Here is a 17,995-nt window from a genome sequence, read left to right as displayed (position 1 = left end):
GACTGAGTAAAGTAGATTGCCCTCCCCTAATGTGGGTTGGCCTCATCCAATCCTTTGGAGATCCCAATGGAACAAAAAGGCTGACTCTCCCTTAAGTAAGATGGAACTCCTCCTGCCTGACTGCATTGAGCTGGGACATTTGCTCATCCTTTACATTCCTCTACTATAGAGGAAAAAACTTAAAATACTAAAATTCTAAGACTTCCTTGCAGTTAGAGGTGTCCATGTGACCCAGTTTGGGCCAATGTGTTTTAAGTGGAAGATTTTAGACAGACCTTCTGAGAAAGTGTTTAAGATAAATAGATTAGGTTGGCACGATCCTTTGGCTTTTTGTCCATCTCATTCCTGCCTGGAACACAGATGTAGTACCTGGAGGTACAGCATCCATAACGCAACCATGAGCGTGAAAGCCATACACAAAAAATGGCAGAGTGGAAACATGGAAAGAACTTGGGCCCCTTGTGGCATAGCTGATTGGCTTATAAACCTGGAATTACCTTCCTCAGGGCTTCTTTTTTCATAAGGCAAACATTTAAGCCAATATTAATTTTATTTTCTATTTTTTGAAGCCAAGTATATACCTGACCTATGCAAGGCACAAGTTTGATAATGCATACAAAGCATTTAGCAGGCAGTTGTGGTTTAATAAATCTAAAATACTATGGAGATTTCTATCACTACAAGTTATCTTACCTTCCAAGTATAGAGGGAGAAGCAAGTCTTAACCAGATCCAAGAGCCATGAGGTGATGTCTACTAATGAGAATCTACAGTCACCATATACATTTGTTCTTTGTTCTGGATTTTACTCAGTTGTGGCAGGAAGTAGTTTCTCATTGCTAAAGCAATGGTCCTTGATGTGCTGAGCCTCCTACTCTGGCTCAGCTTTCTTGACAGATACAGGGACCCTACGTCTTTGTGGATCAGAGGCCAACAGGCTGGTCCTGGAGATCTGGAGCTCTCAGGTAAATATCTGGTGTCACTGCTCATCCAAGGCCAACCAGGGGAGAGAGAACTGTCTGGACAGCTTTTGGAAGAGTTTGTATAACATGGAGGGTGAGGAGGAGGAGGCGGTGTACTGATTTAAAGCCAGGACTCAGGGTCAAAGCTCTGTGAAAGGGATGGGTTATGAAGATGCCTAAGTTCTGTGCCTTTGGTCATAAGTTTCAGAAATCAACGCTGATTAACAATTTTAAAAAGCAGTTAATTAGAACACTTTCTGTTATTTCAAAAATTTAGGGTAAGTTTGGTTATTTTAGAAAAAGAACTAAGCCAGGAATGAATATAGTAGGAACAAGTCACTCAATAAAATAATCTGCAATGACTTCAGTGAATTTCAACCATTTTTCTCCTTGCCCCTTCTTCACTCCACTAATGTGTCAAAATCCTGCAAGGTAGGACGCTATTGGCCAAGTCAAGATTAAGCAAACTTCCTTTAAAAAATGGAAAAGAAGGACCTGTGGGAATTTGATTTTACTGAGGCTCCTAGGACCCCAATCAGCTTCTTCAGGGGAGGATTGGATTTCCAGACTGCCAAACTCAACAAGCCTATGCACCATGTGAAGTAATTGATATCCAGCAATGGGCTCGCTCTGCTCACTGCTATCTGAGCCAATTAATCCCATTGAGTTAGAGAACATCAAGAAAGGAAGTTTAATTAGATTAGATTTGTCAGCAAATTGGAAGACAGGTGACTCAAAAACCCATCTTCAAGGATTGCAGAATCTTGAGTCAGTTATATAGGGAAAATGGGTAGTGAGGAGGAGGCTTAGAAATGTACATGAGGGACTCTAGGATCTCTCATTGTTCTTTTCTTCTGTTGATGATGATGAATATTCTACAGGTGTTCTTTCGTTCTGGAGGCCTTCCTATTCCCTGGGAAAATTCATTAAAATTGTTAAGAACAAAGCTATCAGAGTACCTCAGCAGGGGTATGTGCACAGGATCAGGGCCAGAAAATCATGGAAGCATGCAACAATTTATAATGATCACGTGCTAGAAAGGTCTCAACTAAGAAAGGGTTATTTAGTGTAACAAGATGGCCTCACTTACATTCACTTACAAGATGGCCTTACTTATGTTCACTTACATAATAACTGGGAAGGAAACCTGAGTGCTGTTTGGAAGTGGGAGTAGTGGGCAGCCAGCGACAATCAGTTTGGTCTTTGATAAGAGCAATAAACTTCTCTGTACACACTTCTCTATGAGATGTGTAACCTCTTTCTCTAGGGCATGTACCAAGAAGTAGAAATGCTGAATCACACAGCACATATATTTAAAATCTGAAATAGCCCTGCTGGAATGCCCCTCTCTATGGCTGTCCCAAATTATACTCCAAGAGTGTGTATGGTCAAACCTGTTTTCACGAATTTTTGCCAAAACTGAGGCTGATTGGATTGTTTACTTTTCACCAATCTGATGACTTCCAGCTGCTTCAGGGTAACTGACCCCAGGCAGGCAAAGGTTTGTGTCTGATCAAAGAGATGAAAGAGTGCATGTGGTGGGTCAGAAGAGCAGATGTACTTCTAGAAAATGGAATATGAGGAGAATTATCTTCCCCTAAGTACGCACATCACCTGAGGGAGGGAAGGGCAAATGCTAATTGATCCCCAGTCAAGGAGTGGACCACGGGCACTGTAATAATGGCTTATTTCCATCTTGTTTTGATCTGTCCCTAGATAAGAGCTGCTGTCCACCTCCTGATCAGTCAGTTTCTCCAGAAGGATCTCTGTGGATCCACACTCTGGTGGAGGCTTCAAGGAAAGAAAAAGGAAGTAGAAACCACTTGCCTGTTTGTGACCTGGCATCACTGAGGTTGAATTCTGGTCCCTGTAGAAGGTCATACACTCTCCAGGTTCCCAAGGTCTCCCTGTTTTATTATCCTCAGGCTGCCTCATTCTTTCTCCTTACCTATGGGCATTTGATATTGCTTTGTCTTACAATGTTGGTTCAGATGACTTCAGGGAGGTGGTATTAACCAGAAGAAAAGAACAGACAAAGACTCCAATCAGCTTGTATAATCATCAAATCAGGAACATGCTAATCACTCTTTTAAATGTCTTGCTTTCTTGCACTTAGCCAATGTGAGGAAATAATAGGCTTTCAGCACCAGTAACAAGGCATCAGAGTGGGACAGAGGAAGGATAAAAATCTTGCTTAAAAGTATTACAAAAAATGTTGTGGTTTTTATTGACTTATCTGTGGCTTTTTTGTGTGCTTAATCTTGAATTTCCTCTCAGTATATGCTATTGAAATGATAGAAATGTTCTAAGCATGAAAGAATAAAAGATTTCCTCAAAGGCATATATCAGACAGTAATGAAAATTAACATTAGGTTTTCACCTGCAACCTGAGATTGCCACTTTGAAAGAATGCATGGCCAGTGTGGAAATGTTCATTTTCAGTCAACTTTTTCCTCTGTTGAGATAAATAAAGCCGTTTCGTGACCCACAGGAGAGTATCAATGTGTTCCCAGTATTATATCTCAGTGTCTTGTCTCTCTGTCTCATGTGGAAGAAGGGACTGCTGTTACCCATTTCTTCATATTTTACAGAAGAAGAAAACACTATTTAGGTTGGTGATGGCTAGGCACAGTGGAGATCACAAACAATGCAGGCTTAAAATCATACAAATTCCTAGTATTACGAGTATCTTCCTCATCACTTTTGAGAATTGCAAAACAATGGGAAGCTCTCTCTGATCACAAATCACTGTGGGTAACTACCATTTTTTCTTAAACATGAGCTTACTGTGGCTTCTATCTTACAGTTTCCCAAGCTGAACCCTGGTCACCTTCAACTCCTTGAGAGAGGAGGGATTGTCTTTTGAGGTGGAGTGTTCTGCCCGGGTATGGAAGGAAGGAATTAGATAATTTGGCATTACTTGGTATTTTGGTCACAATCAAGACTGGAAATCAGTAAAGAGAGCAGGAGGAGATATTGGCAATGGTTTGTAAAAAGGGATTCATAGTGGGTATCTGAAGGTCTGCTATGATGGAGGGAAACCTGGTCAGCTATAGAGGAAAAGGGAAAAAATATATATTGAAGTTCTGCACAGAGGCATGCTTCCCCACCCGCAGCAGACCTTTGACCACTTCTGGATGTGTGGCCCAAAGCTAACATGGATCCATACATCAAGCTTCATCTCCACACACCCAACCTAACAAGAGGTTCAGAATGTTGGCATCTCCTCCACATGAGCATTACTGCGACCACCAACAGAAATTGGAATATTTAATGGAAGAGCTTCACAGAATAATTGTCTCATGTTCATTGCTGAGGTCCTTGGAAAGGCCCAGGTTTTGAGGCTTCCCAAGCATTGATCATTTAATTATTTATTGGATCAAAAAGATAACCTAGTACCCCTCCCTATTTGCTTAGGGTGGTTTCTTTTGTGACCAAAAGAACTTAATGTATATTCTAAAGTCCACACAGTTTTGAGTAGGTGCTGGAGATTTGAACCCAGGTCTATCTGATTCCAAGAGTTGGAACTATTTCTTCTCACATCCAAAACAGTTTTAATGATAGTAATCCCTCAGTTAAGAATAATACTCTATAAATATTTTCTTTAAAGAATAATATAGACACTTTGGTAATTTATTCATGTTTTGTTGATTTAAATCAGTATATTCAATACATTTTCTTTGTATTTAATTTTATTTTATTTTAAATGGGAAGTAAAGACATCGTAATCACTTAAAAATTTTTTGTTCTCACTTTCTCCACTCCCCAGTTACCAATAGCCACATAACTAAGTTCAAAAGACTTTCTTGAGAGTTTGAAGACTACAGGCTTTTCTTTTCCTGAAGTTTCCTAGAAAGGGTAAAATTATCCCAATAGCACAAGTAGGTAAGTGTTGTGGTTCCTCCATTCCACATCCTTCAGAATCAGCTGGCCCTCACATGCAATTAGTCACACAGTACGCAGGGATTCCACAAAAGTCACTGGTAAAACTGGGCTTTTTTCCTTTTCAAAGATCACTTTACTCTTGAAAGTAAAGCCATTGACCCCAGCTCACCAGTAAACGCCTGCTGTTCATTGATAGCACCATCAGGCACTCCTCTCCTGTGAAAGCGTCTGTGTAGCCACCTCCCAGACGATGTTTATTCTGAAATGGCATGTGGGAAGTACAGCCCTAATAGTGTAGGTTTGCTGAAACCAGCAAACTAATGTGCTTTTCCTGTTCTTGAATGGACTCTCCTGACGCCTTCACCTGTTCATGGTCAAAGTATATTTGTTTATTTTATTTGGGAAAATACGCATTAATGTGCTTATTGAGGAGCTTGAGAATAAATGTGCTTATCAGCATTTTACCTAAAGCTAATGGGCATGTAATTCCTAATCTGAATAATTTATTTAGAGGGATGATTATGACAAGATGGGTTGAGTTGCAGCTATCACATGACCCTTGGTAGTGCTTCTTAGAGGAGTGATACCTTTTAATGCATCCATAAATGGTGCCTCATTCAATTAGGAGCTCCCTGAATTATTGATCAAACACTTAAACTTACTGAAATGTCTTGACGTCTCAGTCGTGCTGGAGGAGCCAAATTAGAGTGGTGTAATCAAAAGAGCACTGGATAGGATAATTAATGAGCTGAGTGACCTTCAATAAGTCACTTGACCACACAGAGCTTCACTTTTTTCACTGGTAAATAAAATACCTGCCCCATCCTGCCTGGTAGATCGTTATATGCTTAAATGAGATAAACTATATAGAAATACATGATGAGCAGCATGTATAATATGTGTGTTTGATATTATTCACTGTATGTATCTTTTATATTATCATCAAAATTTGATGAAATAGAGTGGGGCTCTTTTTGTGAATTTGGAACAAACTGATTATATATTTGTAGGAGGTATAGCTAGTACATTTTTATAGATATTTTATATCTGTATATATGCAGATATAGACATTGTACATATATTTTATGGACAGATTTTCTCTTTCTAACTTACTCTCAGTAATTTACCAGCCAAGAGCGAGTTATCTTCTGAAACTGCGAACTCTTTATAAATTCCCAGTAGGTTTCATGGAAAGAGTACTGCTATTTAAGGGTTTTGGCCTTGAGTCTCACTCTGGTTTGTCATCTCAAGGGTAGAAATGATGGTATGCTTTTCCTTTGGCAAAGCAAAGAAATGAAACCTTTCATGTGGAGGCATAACATATTTTAATTGTTTTATTGCTGGGGAAAAACGAGAAAATCTAAGGCATCTTTAGTTTGTTGAATGTATGTACCAAGGCTGCAGTCATAGACTCCTATCAGGTTTATATGGGATACTAAGGACGTTGTTCATTTGCTTCTAGGCCACACACATTTTTTTTTTCCTTTTTTTTAAAATCAGTTTCTGGAGCCAAACAACTTAGATACCTCACTTAAAGGACAACCATGTTTGAATTGAGGCATTCCATTGGATTCAAGAATCCAAAAACAAAACTATGCCTAGAAATTTGAGAGGGCCTAGGTCTCATTTCTGGAAGGATCACTGAAGAAGCTCAAGACTGGAAAACAGTGCTCCATTGGAATGCAGGGGTGAGGAATATAGCTGAAGAGCCTGAGCGCATGAATCTTGTGAGCAGAATAGAAGAATTACAGAGGAGTGGCCTGGAACACTTTGAACAATATAAGGAATCAGAGGTCATTCATTTCAGGGTCAAAGCAGCAGTGATGAGTGAGTCTGAGGAGAGCAGAAGTTCAGAGTTCACCACTGGGACCCACATCCATCATCAGCTCCACAGGCAAATAACTTAATCTTAAAGATTCACTGAATTAGGCGAGGGTTCTAGGGGAAAAGCTGGGTTATGTAAATATTTTCTTCCCTAGCCCAATTTTGACATAAAAAGAGGGGTAGGGCTGAACTTTAGATTTGGAGAACAGTGGGCCTAAAATTGGTGAACCGGAGAGAATTAAGTCAAGGGACCCAAAGCAGGAGGGATGACAGTGTGGCTCAACAGAGCATATCATTTCACTGAGTGGGCTGCTGCAGTGAGACGAGCGCCAGGCGTGATGTAGAGCAGACTGGTGTTCTACTGATCAGAAGAAGCCGAGGCAGAGTTCAGGCTGCTGAGCAGCGGGTACATGCTGGCAAAGTAACAGGGAAGAGAAGGCTGTGCCGAATAAGGGGCAGAAGACAGTACATGCTGGCAAAGTAACAGGGAAGAGAAGGCTGTGCCGAATAAGGGGCAGAAGACAGTACATGCTGGCAAAGTAACAGGGAAGAGAAGGCTGTGCCGAATAAGGGGCAGAAGACAGCGCCATGATTCCCTGAAAGTCCCTGGCTTGGAGATGGGCGGCATGTGTGCAGGACCAGATACTTCGAGGCCTAGCAGAGAGCTGTTTCTGCAGGATTGAGACTTGAGAAACTTTCCATAGGTTGGGCAATGTTGAAAGACATTGAAATTGCAGCTAAACCAAGTGAAGAGACCTCATTAAGTACTTCAGGCATTTAGTAGAGACTTCAGAAAGACCGAATGAGGAGTAAAGAGCATGCCTAGAATAAGAGGGAAGAATTAGGACTAAGAACCAAAGAAAAATAAAACCACAGGAGTGATGAAAAGTCTGTCAATGACAATAGGTCTGCCATTAATTAAACTACTTGATAAAACAAAATTAAAAACCCTCTAAAGGAAGACATATTTTAGATTCTCTACAATGTATAATACACAATATGTGGTATACAACAAAAACTACTAAACACAAGAAGCAGCAAGAATATATGGCCCTTACTCGAGGCAAAAATAGCAGCCAATAAGAAAAATAATCCAAAATAAACCTCATATTCAAATTAGAAGACAAGGACTTTTAAAGCAACTACTGAAATTAGGTTCAAGAACTTAGAGAAAATGTGGTAATAATTAATGAACTGGTAGGAAATCCCAGCAAAAAAATAAAACCTATAATTCCATTCTGAAAATAAAAGGCACAGTTTCTCAAAGGGAAGAAACATCATTGTACGGGCTGAACAAAATATTTAAAACTGCAGTGGAAAGGATCTGTTAATAGGAAGATCAATAGAAATTATTCAACATGAAGAACAAAAAGAAAAATATTTAAAAAAATAGATATAGACTCAGCAAATTGTGCTGCAATATTAAGCAGTCTAGTTAATTGCGTTCTCAGTAAGGTAGGAGAGAAAGAACAGGTCAGAAAAATTATTTGAACAAAATAACAAAATATTGAAATTTGGTGAAAAACATCAAACTAAATATCCAAACTACATATTTAAGTTCTTGGAGTCAAAAAGGTAAAAAAGAATAAATAAAAAGGCAATTTCATACAGGCACATGGTAGTCTGATGAAAATCAAAGATAAAGAGAATATCTTAAAAGCAATCAGATAATAGACATATTACAGAGAGGGAAGAACGATATGACTGATAGTGAATGTCTCATTAGAAAAAAATTATATATAGGTGACTATGTATATATATATATATAGAGAGAGAGAGAGAGAGAGAGAGAATGTACTAGTATATCCTAAATATATAGTATAGTATACTATGATATACACTATGTATATATCGTCTAACAAATATTTAAGGAAGATATAATACTCATTTTACACAAAATCTTTTAGAAAATAGAGGGAGAAGGCACACCTCCCAATTTGTTTTATGAGGCCAGAATAGACTAGTAACAAACCCTAACAAAAGTGGCTATGATAAAGAAAATCACAGACAAATATCCTTCATGAACATAGTTGTAAAAATTCTTAACAAAATACTAGCAAAATAAATCCAGCAACATATAAATAATATATTGTTACCAAGTAGGGTTTGTTCCAGGAGTACAAAAATCAATCAGTGTAACTCACTATATTAAGAGAATTAAAAATAAAACTATCTAATCATCTCAATGAGTGTATCAAAAAATAAAATGGCTCTATGATTGGATAAATTGATGGATAGATAGCGAGATCTGTGATAAAGTTCATATACTAAACATTAAAGGTAAAAATCATTTAGTGGTTATACAAGTATCTACTGTAAAATTCTTTCAAATTTTCTGTGATTTTAGAAATGTTCACAATAAGTTGTTGAAAAAAGGTCACCATAAGCATTTTGGAATAGATTTTTCCTGTCTTCTTTAGAATTATTTTCTAACAATAAATTCTAAGGAATGGGATTACTAGGTTAAAAGATCTGAGCAATAAAAAAGACTTTTCAGTTGATAGCATTTTTTTCCATAAATGTTAGTCTTCAGTTCTTACATGTGCCTAGTGAATGGAGCATGTTAAATATGACTCCTCTATTTTATGGCTGTGGAAACTGAATCTCCTAGTGGAGATGAACTGACTGCCCAATAAACAGTAGGTATCAGGGCAGATCTAGAGCAAACTCTTCTGGTCTTGGGATTTTTCTGTAAACTAGGATAGCAAGGGGAGAGTAGGTCTTTTTCCCTTTGTTTAAAATTGTTATTGATTTCTTTCCAATTTTTGTAGTATTTTTATGATTAATTACAAGATTTGGGAGGGGAAATATGTCAAGAGGGGAGAGAGACGAAATTCATTCAGTGGCTCAGATGTACATAGTTGAATTAAAACAAAATATATAGAACTTTGCTTTTATTGAGTACTAAAGGACTATGTTATGAGCTTTCTGAAGTATATCATTGAATTCTAACTAAAATCATGTGATATTTTCACCATAAAATTTGAAAAAAAAAGAAGCCTAGAGAAGTGGTATAATTTGCCAATACCAAACAGTAGTAGGTTGCAGAATGAGGACTTAAAACAGAATAGTCGAGACACCAAAGCTTTAACTTAACCCAATATTATAACATCTCTCTACCAACATAAAACAGCACTAGTAGATGAAGAATCTTATTAGTAACACCTTCTGAGTTGTGGGTTTAGCTTTTGCTTTGTTTTCTCAACTACATGTGAAAAATGAAGCTCAATATTAGAACAACCATCATGTCTTCCAGTAATCCAGCTAAGTCCTTGGGGTGGGTTAATGGCAAAATGCCCCATTTTTATGGATGACTGTAGTGCCCTGAGAGCCTGAATAACTTGCCCAAGATCACCAAATGTGTCCCAATTCATGCAAACAATTGAGCTCTGCTGGTTCCTATGATAAATGAGCTAAGGGCCCCATGCCTGTGGACAGGTAAGCAACAGATAGAGATGCTCAGGCTGTTTCAGGAATGAATTACCATGGAAATTCCACCATGACTGATAATAAGCAATCAGTATTTCCCTTTTTGTAAAACTCTTTCTTCTCTCCTTTAAAGATAGTGGGATTTGTAACATCACTGTTCTGTGACGTATCATCTATTACAGTACCAGTTATTCAGCAGAGAGGTTGTTTTTTTTTCTCTCTCTCTTCTAGCTCCAGATGGCTTCCATAATTGGTTTATTAACTTTGCAGATGTTGTAGGAAAATTTTAAGATGCAAGTCAATAATAGATCACAGCAGCTAATGAAAGAAAGCTTTTGAATTGATTATTTACTGTGAGAAAACAACCATATTACACATGTCAATACAGGAAGTATGGATCTTGAGCCCAGAGTGTCTGATATTTTAAGAACAAGTTGATCACTAAGAAAGTAAAAATTACCATTATCTATTAGAAGACTAGGACTTATAAGTAATGAATTTACTAGTCAAGAATCAAATCTTCCTTTCAGTTCCTTTAAAGAAAATTTGTGTAATTATAATTTCTTGTATTTTTACACCATTTTCTCTTCTGTAAGTGTTTTGACAATATTCCTGAGAGGAAATACAGGAAGACAATTTTATCCTCATATTTCTGATAAGTAGCTGAGGCTCAGAGAGGTGCTGTGACAACTCAAAATCATACAACTCTCCAGTGAGAGAAGAACCCAGGTCTTATGACCCTAAGTCTAGTACCTTTAATTATATATCATGTTACACCTCTTGGATGCAGTACCTCTGACTGACATACAGGAAATAGATACTCTTTTTCCTACATAGGGCCCTTTCTAACACAAGATTTAACAGGAAATCAAAAGTGTTCATCTTTTGTAGATTTCTTTTTCATATGACCCTACATCATTTGTAGAGTGAGGGCATTAACTGGGAAAGAATGGGATCCTGTAAGTTAGGGTAGGGACCTGTGGGAAGATACTGGCAAAGCTGGGCACGTTGAGCCCCTAATTTCTGATGAGCCTTCTTTGCCAATGGAAGTGGACTTCCCACCGCTAGTGGAAGCAGCCTCCTCATCACCTGCAGAAGCGGCTTCCCCACTCTCAATGGTATCAGCCTCTCCACATAGTATAGTATCAGCCTTTCCACCTCCATCTGAGGAGATTAACCCTGCAGAAACTGTAGTGGCCTCCACTGAGGCAGTTGCCATGCAAGACAATGCTGATTCTCCTCAGGACATACCCCTGACTCCTCTTTGCTTCTAGACCTATAACTAGACTCAAGTCCCAGCAGGCCCCTAAAGGTGAGGTACAATGTGTGACCTGTGAAGAGGTACATTACACTCCAAAAGAACTATTTGCTTTTTCTAATTTATACAGACTGAAATTCAGGAACATGTGTGGGAATGGATACTTAATCGTGTGGGATAACGGTGGAAGGAACAGAAAATAGGATGAGGCTGAGTTTATTGACATGGGCTCACTAAGCAGAGATTCTGTATCTAATGTTGTAGCCTGAGGAGGAGTTAGAAAGGGCTTTAACAGTTTGTTTAGTTGATTGGCTAAAGCATAAACCAAAAGGTGGCTCACTGTGAGCAAATTGGAAATGCTGGACCTGCCTTGGTTTAATGAAGACTAAGGAATTCAAAAGCTTAGGGAAATTGCAATGTTAGAGTGGATTTGTCATTTAAGACCGACCTACTCCCAGTGGGAGTGTCCAGAAGACATACCTCTCACCAATACTGAGAAATAAATTTGTGAGGGGATGGCTGGTATCATTGAAGAGCAGATCAGCAGATCAGATCCTTTGATCCCTCTTCTCTTTTCTTTTTCCCAACCTTATAACAAACTGCAAGTGAAAACGAGAATACATAAGCCTCATTGAACAAGTATATCGATAAGTGGCTTATATGATCTGATAAGATAGATACTATGATTCACATTTACAGATGAATTCAATGAATGTTAGGGAATGGTGCTGTGACTTGTTCAAGGTCAGTAAATAGTATATTTTCTACTTCAGTCCTGCCATCTCTAACTCCATAGCTCAAACTGTTAACTTATATCATAAATGTACTATCTAATGGGTTCAAATAATGAGGGATCCTTTAGAATTATCTAGATGATTTAGACATTTTCTTAGATGAGACTTTCTGTGCCTCTTCATGAATTACTTTGAACTGGTCATAGAATATAATTCATGAACATTTATTTATATTTATCCATTGACATTTTTCAAAGTGGCATTCTGATCAACCTCTGCATAGAAAATTCTTATTCTCCTTTTTTTATGGAAAAGTTATTCCTTAACCTTCTATTTTTTTTTCTAGTATAGTAATTAAACCTCTTTTTCTCACCATTTTCCATAAATGAAATTTTCTTCTTAAAAAACTTGGCAGGGACTCCCACAGTAAATCACTATATTGGCAAAAAATTAAAACTAAAAGGAAGGAGGAAGAAGGTCCATCCTTCTTATAGTGTGGGAGTGAAAGTAAGACATATTTTAATTGGAAAGCATTTCTTCGGCTTCCCTGTGTGGGACTACCAAGATTTCTCCAGCTCACAGGGGAACCAGCGCCACATCCAAGACCAGCCTTCATAAAAACTAGGAATGAAAAGATTTTATCATTCATATGCCCAGTCCCCTGTCTCCATTCTCTCTGCTGTGTTCCATTTTTCCCTCCATGTTGCCTCTCATTTTCCCTTCAGGCTCTCAGGGCTCTGCTTTTCTCTTCCAATAATTATTTCCTACATATGCCGTGGACTTTGCTAGATGCAGTAAAAAAAATTCTTTCCAACCCTTATGGAAATATTTCAGGAAATGTTGGATTCTAGTAACAGTGGCATACCTTGGATAGACTAAACCTCCTACAGATGTCATTAGAAAATCTAGAGGAAAAACAAGGAATTTCTGGAAAACAACCAAAAATAGGGATATAGTGGAGGCAAATTTACTGTGGGAAAATAAACTGCAAAGGGTGAGATTTGCAAGTTTTAGGCTTTTTCTTGTGAACATTCATAGATCCACAGGTGACTATACTAGGCAAAGCAGCAGATTTAATTTTGCAGGGCATTGGAGGACAGATCTGGAGGCTTGTAAGATAGCAGAAAGTTAAAGGGAACCACAGATGAGTTGAGCTCTAAAATTTGGATGTAAATTCCTCACAAAAAGTTGTCTACTATACATGCACCAACAAGATCCCAGAGGGTCTGATGCAAAAGCTAGAGACAGAAGCTCACAGAATTGAGAGACAATTTCAGCTACTGATCCATGCAGGACAGGCAAAGTTTTGAATTTCTTTTTAAATTATTTTATTGAGGTCATGTTGGTTTATAACATTGTATAAATTTCAGGTGTACATTATTATATTGCAGCTTCTGTATAGACTGCGTCGTGATCACCACCTATAGTCTGGTTTTTATCCGTCACCATACACACGAGCTCCTTTACCCCTTTTGGCCTCCTACCACACTTTTCCCCTCTGGTAACCACTAGTTTGACCTCCTTATCTATTTGTTTATCTTCCACATATGAATGAAATCATACAGTATTTGTCTTTCTCTGTCTGATTTATTTCGCTTAGCATAAAACCCTCAAGGTCCATACATTTTGTCACAAATGGCACAATTTTGTCTTTTTTTCACACCTGCGTAATATTCCATTACATATATATATATATATATATATATCACATCATCTTTATCCATTCATCCATTGATGGGCACTTAGGTTGCTTCCAAGTTTTGACTATTGTGAATAATACCGCTAAGAACACAGGGGTGCATATATCTTTTTGAATTAGTGTTCTCATGTTCCTTAGATAAATATCCAGAAGTGGAATACCTGGAGCATATGGTATTTATATTCTTAATTTTTTGATAAATCTTCATACTGTTTTCCACAGCAGCTGCACTCATTTTAAAACAACCAAGTTAATTGCTCTTTAGACAAACATCATTCTTCAGAGAAACTTAACAGGGAAGATCAAAGTGTTAGGGGAGGAAACAAAATGTGTGTTGCATAGTAGGGAGTTGGGGTAGGTGATTAAATTAAACGAAGTGATCAGACAAAACCACCATTTACACTAAGATATGAAGTATGAGGAGACAGCCAAGTACAAATTGAAGAATTGCTCTAGTTGAAAAGGAGCACATGGCCTGGTGTATAGTGTGTCTACACTAAATAAATATTTTTTCAACAATAAACCAAGAAATTTTATTAATGACTAACCTTGTAGCAGAAATATTGCCTCTCAATAAAAGCTTTGGAGGTAAGGGGATGGGATGAAAATTAAGATGGGTCAAGTTTCTGCCTAGTGGTCTGACTATCCTTCAGGTAAAATATCAATTCTGTGGTTTAGTTTGAATAAGATTGAATAGGTGCTCAGTGATTGTATAAGTGATCTCTCCTTCTGAACTCATTCAATACTCAAAATTCCTACTGAATTCTTGATACTTATCATGCATTTTTTAAATATTAATAATTTTCTTTGGTATCTGTCTCATTCACTCTCCTAGATCATGAGCTCATTGGTCCCCACTGTGCCTAGCCCACTGCCAGCATTTCTTAGTCTGCCCTGTGTTGGAAATACCTTTGGTGTCTGGAGTTTCTGGAACGTAGAGACTGTGTCCACTTTGTCCATGTGTAATCCCAGACTGATTGTCTTAGCACTCATCACTTTATAGGTTTTCACTTGTGGTCTAATGGTGGCCTAATGCATCTTCATATTATAATCTCACTACAATCTTTTGAGACAAGATGGATCAACAAAAGAAAAAAACCTCAGAGAGGGAAAATGATTTGCCCGAGGTCACACAGTTAGTCAGCATTTTCTCTACGCTGTTCTTCCCCCTTTAGGACTGAATGGTTGGCAACAGCAGAAGTAAGAGAACGCCGTGGAACACAACATGCTTGAATTGTGCATACTATACTATCTCCTTTGAAACTAAAGTGGAGAGTGATCAGTTATAACAAGAGACAACACTTAATGTGCACTTACTATGTGCTAGGTATTGTGCCAAGCCATTCATGCCTCATCGGAGTTCCCTTTTGCAATGCTCCTATGAAAGTAGGTGCCATTATTACTAGTATTTACAAGATAAGAGTAAAACTTGCCCCAGGCTGCACAGTTAGAAGTGATAGAGCCAAGATTCAAACTCAGGTCTATCAGACTCCCCAGTCCATACACCTAACCATTACCCTGTAAGTCTTTCCTAGTAAAACCTATTTGTTAGTCCCAGAGGTAGGAGGCATAACAGTGGGTTATGTGGTGGTGGAAAGCAGGGGGCTTTGAGTCCAACATTAAGATAGTGAGTTCAAAGTGAGCTAAGCACTGAAGACAGAGATGCTGCATATATTAATGGTAGCAGTTTGGGATTGTTCTCATTAACTTTCAATTCTGTGTCTTTGTCTTTTATAGTACTCCATGCCTCTCCTGTCTATCTACCCCAATGTATTTCCCTCCAAATATGGCTTCCAGAAAAACATTTCCTGTTTTTAATGGATTATTTTGAAGGCTCTCCCCTTACTTTCTATTCTTTTTGCATGTCTCCGTACAAGCATCATGCTTTCTTTTCCATCTGCTATTTTCTGTCTGTACTTTAAAAAGAATTAGTCATCTAAATTTTAACTAGAAATTATTCTGTAGTTAGAAACTTGGATATTGACTTTCTTGTCCCATGGGAAATCCTATTCTGAACTCAGAATCAATTTGTATAATTTGCCTTTTACACTCTCATTTAATCACTTTGAGTTATTAAACTATATAGTTATATAACAACATTAAAAGACTTTTCATATGGAGCACTGTGTCCTTCTTCAGCAATTAATACTGTAAAAAACTGTAGGAGGGAGGGCTCTGATGAAGTTGCTGATGAACTTTTCTGCCTCACTAAATTGTGTGACTCTGGACAAATCACTTATTTCTGAACATCGGTTTTGTAATCTATCATACTGTTTAAAGTTTTTGTGAGTCAAATGAAAACTATTCTTGTCATAATGCAATCTATATCTGTGAGAAAGTATAGGATGATGATGCCCATTGTTCACTTTGAATATTTATTGAGTACTTCCTAGTTGCCAGGCTGCGTAAGGTATTCTGCATGCTTTATGTATTTGTCCTCCCATTTGAGACTTACAGAGGTTCTGTTACTCAGTCACAGCTATATTCAACTGAGAAAAGCAGACAAAAATTCCTGCCTTAGTAGAGCACATTTTCTAAATAAAGATGAAGAGACATGTATTTTTATGTGCCTTGACCACTTGGATTTATGATATGGAATAAGAGATGAGAAATGGACAAATTCATTCCCCTCTCTGAGTCTCAGTTTCTTTATCTGTAGAATGAAGTTATACTCCAAGGATCCTATAAGCTAAAGCAATCTGTATCAATAAAGTACCAAAATGTTTTATGCCTCTTAGTTTCTGCCACCAACTTAAATCGTATTTACGCTACCCTTAAAAACTCTTGTATTGCTCTTTGATTGGCTTTTCTCTTGCATTTTTTTATTACGGCCATGCATGGCTGCTGAAAGAGTTGTAAGGAAGCCAAACTGCCACTGTGCTATGACACAGCCTGGAGGCTTTCAGTAGAGTTCTGTCAGCTCCCCTCACCTAGCCCTTCTTCCCCTACCTGTGCCAGACTGCTGATGACCTTCCATCTTGCTGGTGGGCTGTCTGCCATTTTCACAGATGGGCCCAAGATGAGAGAGTCAGGAAACCACCTAAGGAAATCAGATGTGGTCATTAGAATTTATTACTGACAGCTGTTTACTGGTCACCATGTAATGAACTGACCCGCCCATCCAGGGTCCAGAAGAAATGGTGAGTCTATGTGGTTGAGTCTTTACACAGTATGCTATAATTTAGACATTTCACAGCTAATTTTTTCAGCCACTTAAAAAGAATTCAGGGGGTATTAGGACTAGAATGGAAATATCTTCCTACGTGATCTTCCTGCAAAAAATATGCCAGTAGACAGTTCAAGTAGCTCAAGCCACGCTAAGTTTGCTAATGCCTCTATTGTCACATCATTCATCCACACCCATAATAACATATGCATATATATAGGCTGCCCATTACGTCCTAGGCATCTTGCTGGGTTCTGAGAATATAGAAACTATGATTAAAAGAAGACCATTTTCCCCAAAAAATCTCACATGATTTTTAGATATACTGGTTTATAGGATTTTAGCATTACCCATTTAACATAATTGTTGGCATGGATATGTAGAACGCCAGAAAATCTATAATCTTCAGGACTGCATGTAGAGAAAAAATGGGTATACACTCTTGAACTATGTCTTTTGCCAACCAATACATTTTGAACTGTGTAAAAGTGGCTGGTTTGGGATGAAAACTGAATAATTATTCACATCTATGGGTGGAGTTGGGGACAGGAGGGAAACTACTGCTGACTCTGTGTTTTAACAGATATTGTTAAACCCTAGTATTTCAGAATAATTTATAAGTAAAGAAGATAATTGCACAGTCTGTCCCTAGTGAAGCATAGTCATGACTTGTAACATATGCAATAGACATATTTATTTTCCTATTCAAATAGGACAGACTGCCGGTGTCAATTTTGCTCTGATTTTGAACAAATTGACTTCTCCTTTTTAGTTAACCATTGCAAATAAGTAACTAGATGAGGCAAGATGAGCCCCTTCCTTGCCCAGGAAATCTCCAAGAATTTGAAACTGCTTCAAATTCCTTCACACTTTCTTAGGGGTTGTGATGGTTGATTTTTTTCTTTTTTTGGTGAGGCAGATTGGCCCTGAGTTAGAATCTGTTGCTGATCATCCTCTTTTTGCTTGAGGAAGATTGTCCTTGAGCTAACATCTGTGCCAATCTTCTTCCACTTTACATGTGGGACACTGCCACAGCGTG

Source organism: Diceros bicornis, chromosome 6 (genome assembly GCF_020826845.1).
Source record: "Diceros bicornis minor isolate mBicDic1 chromosome 6, mDicBic1.mat.cur, whole genome shotgun sequence".
Lineage (NCBI taxonomy): Eukaryota > Metazoa > Chordata > Mammalia > Perissodactyla > Rhinocerotidae > Diceros > Diceros bicornis.
Note: the sequence above shows the minus strand (reverse complement) of the source record.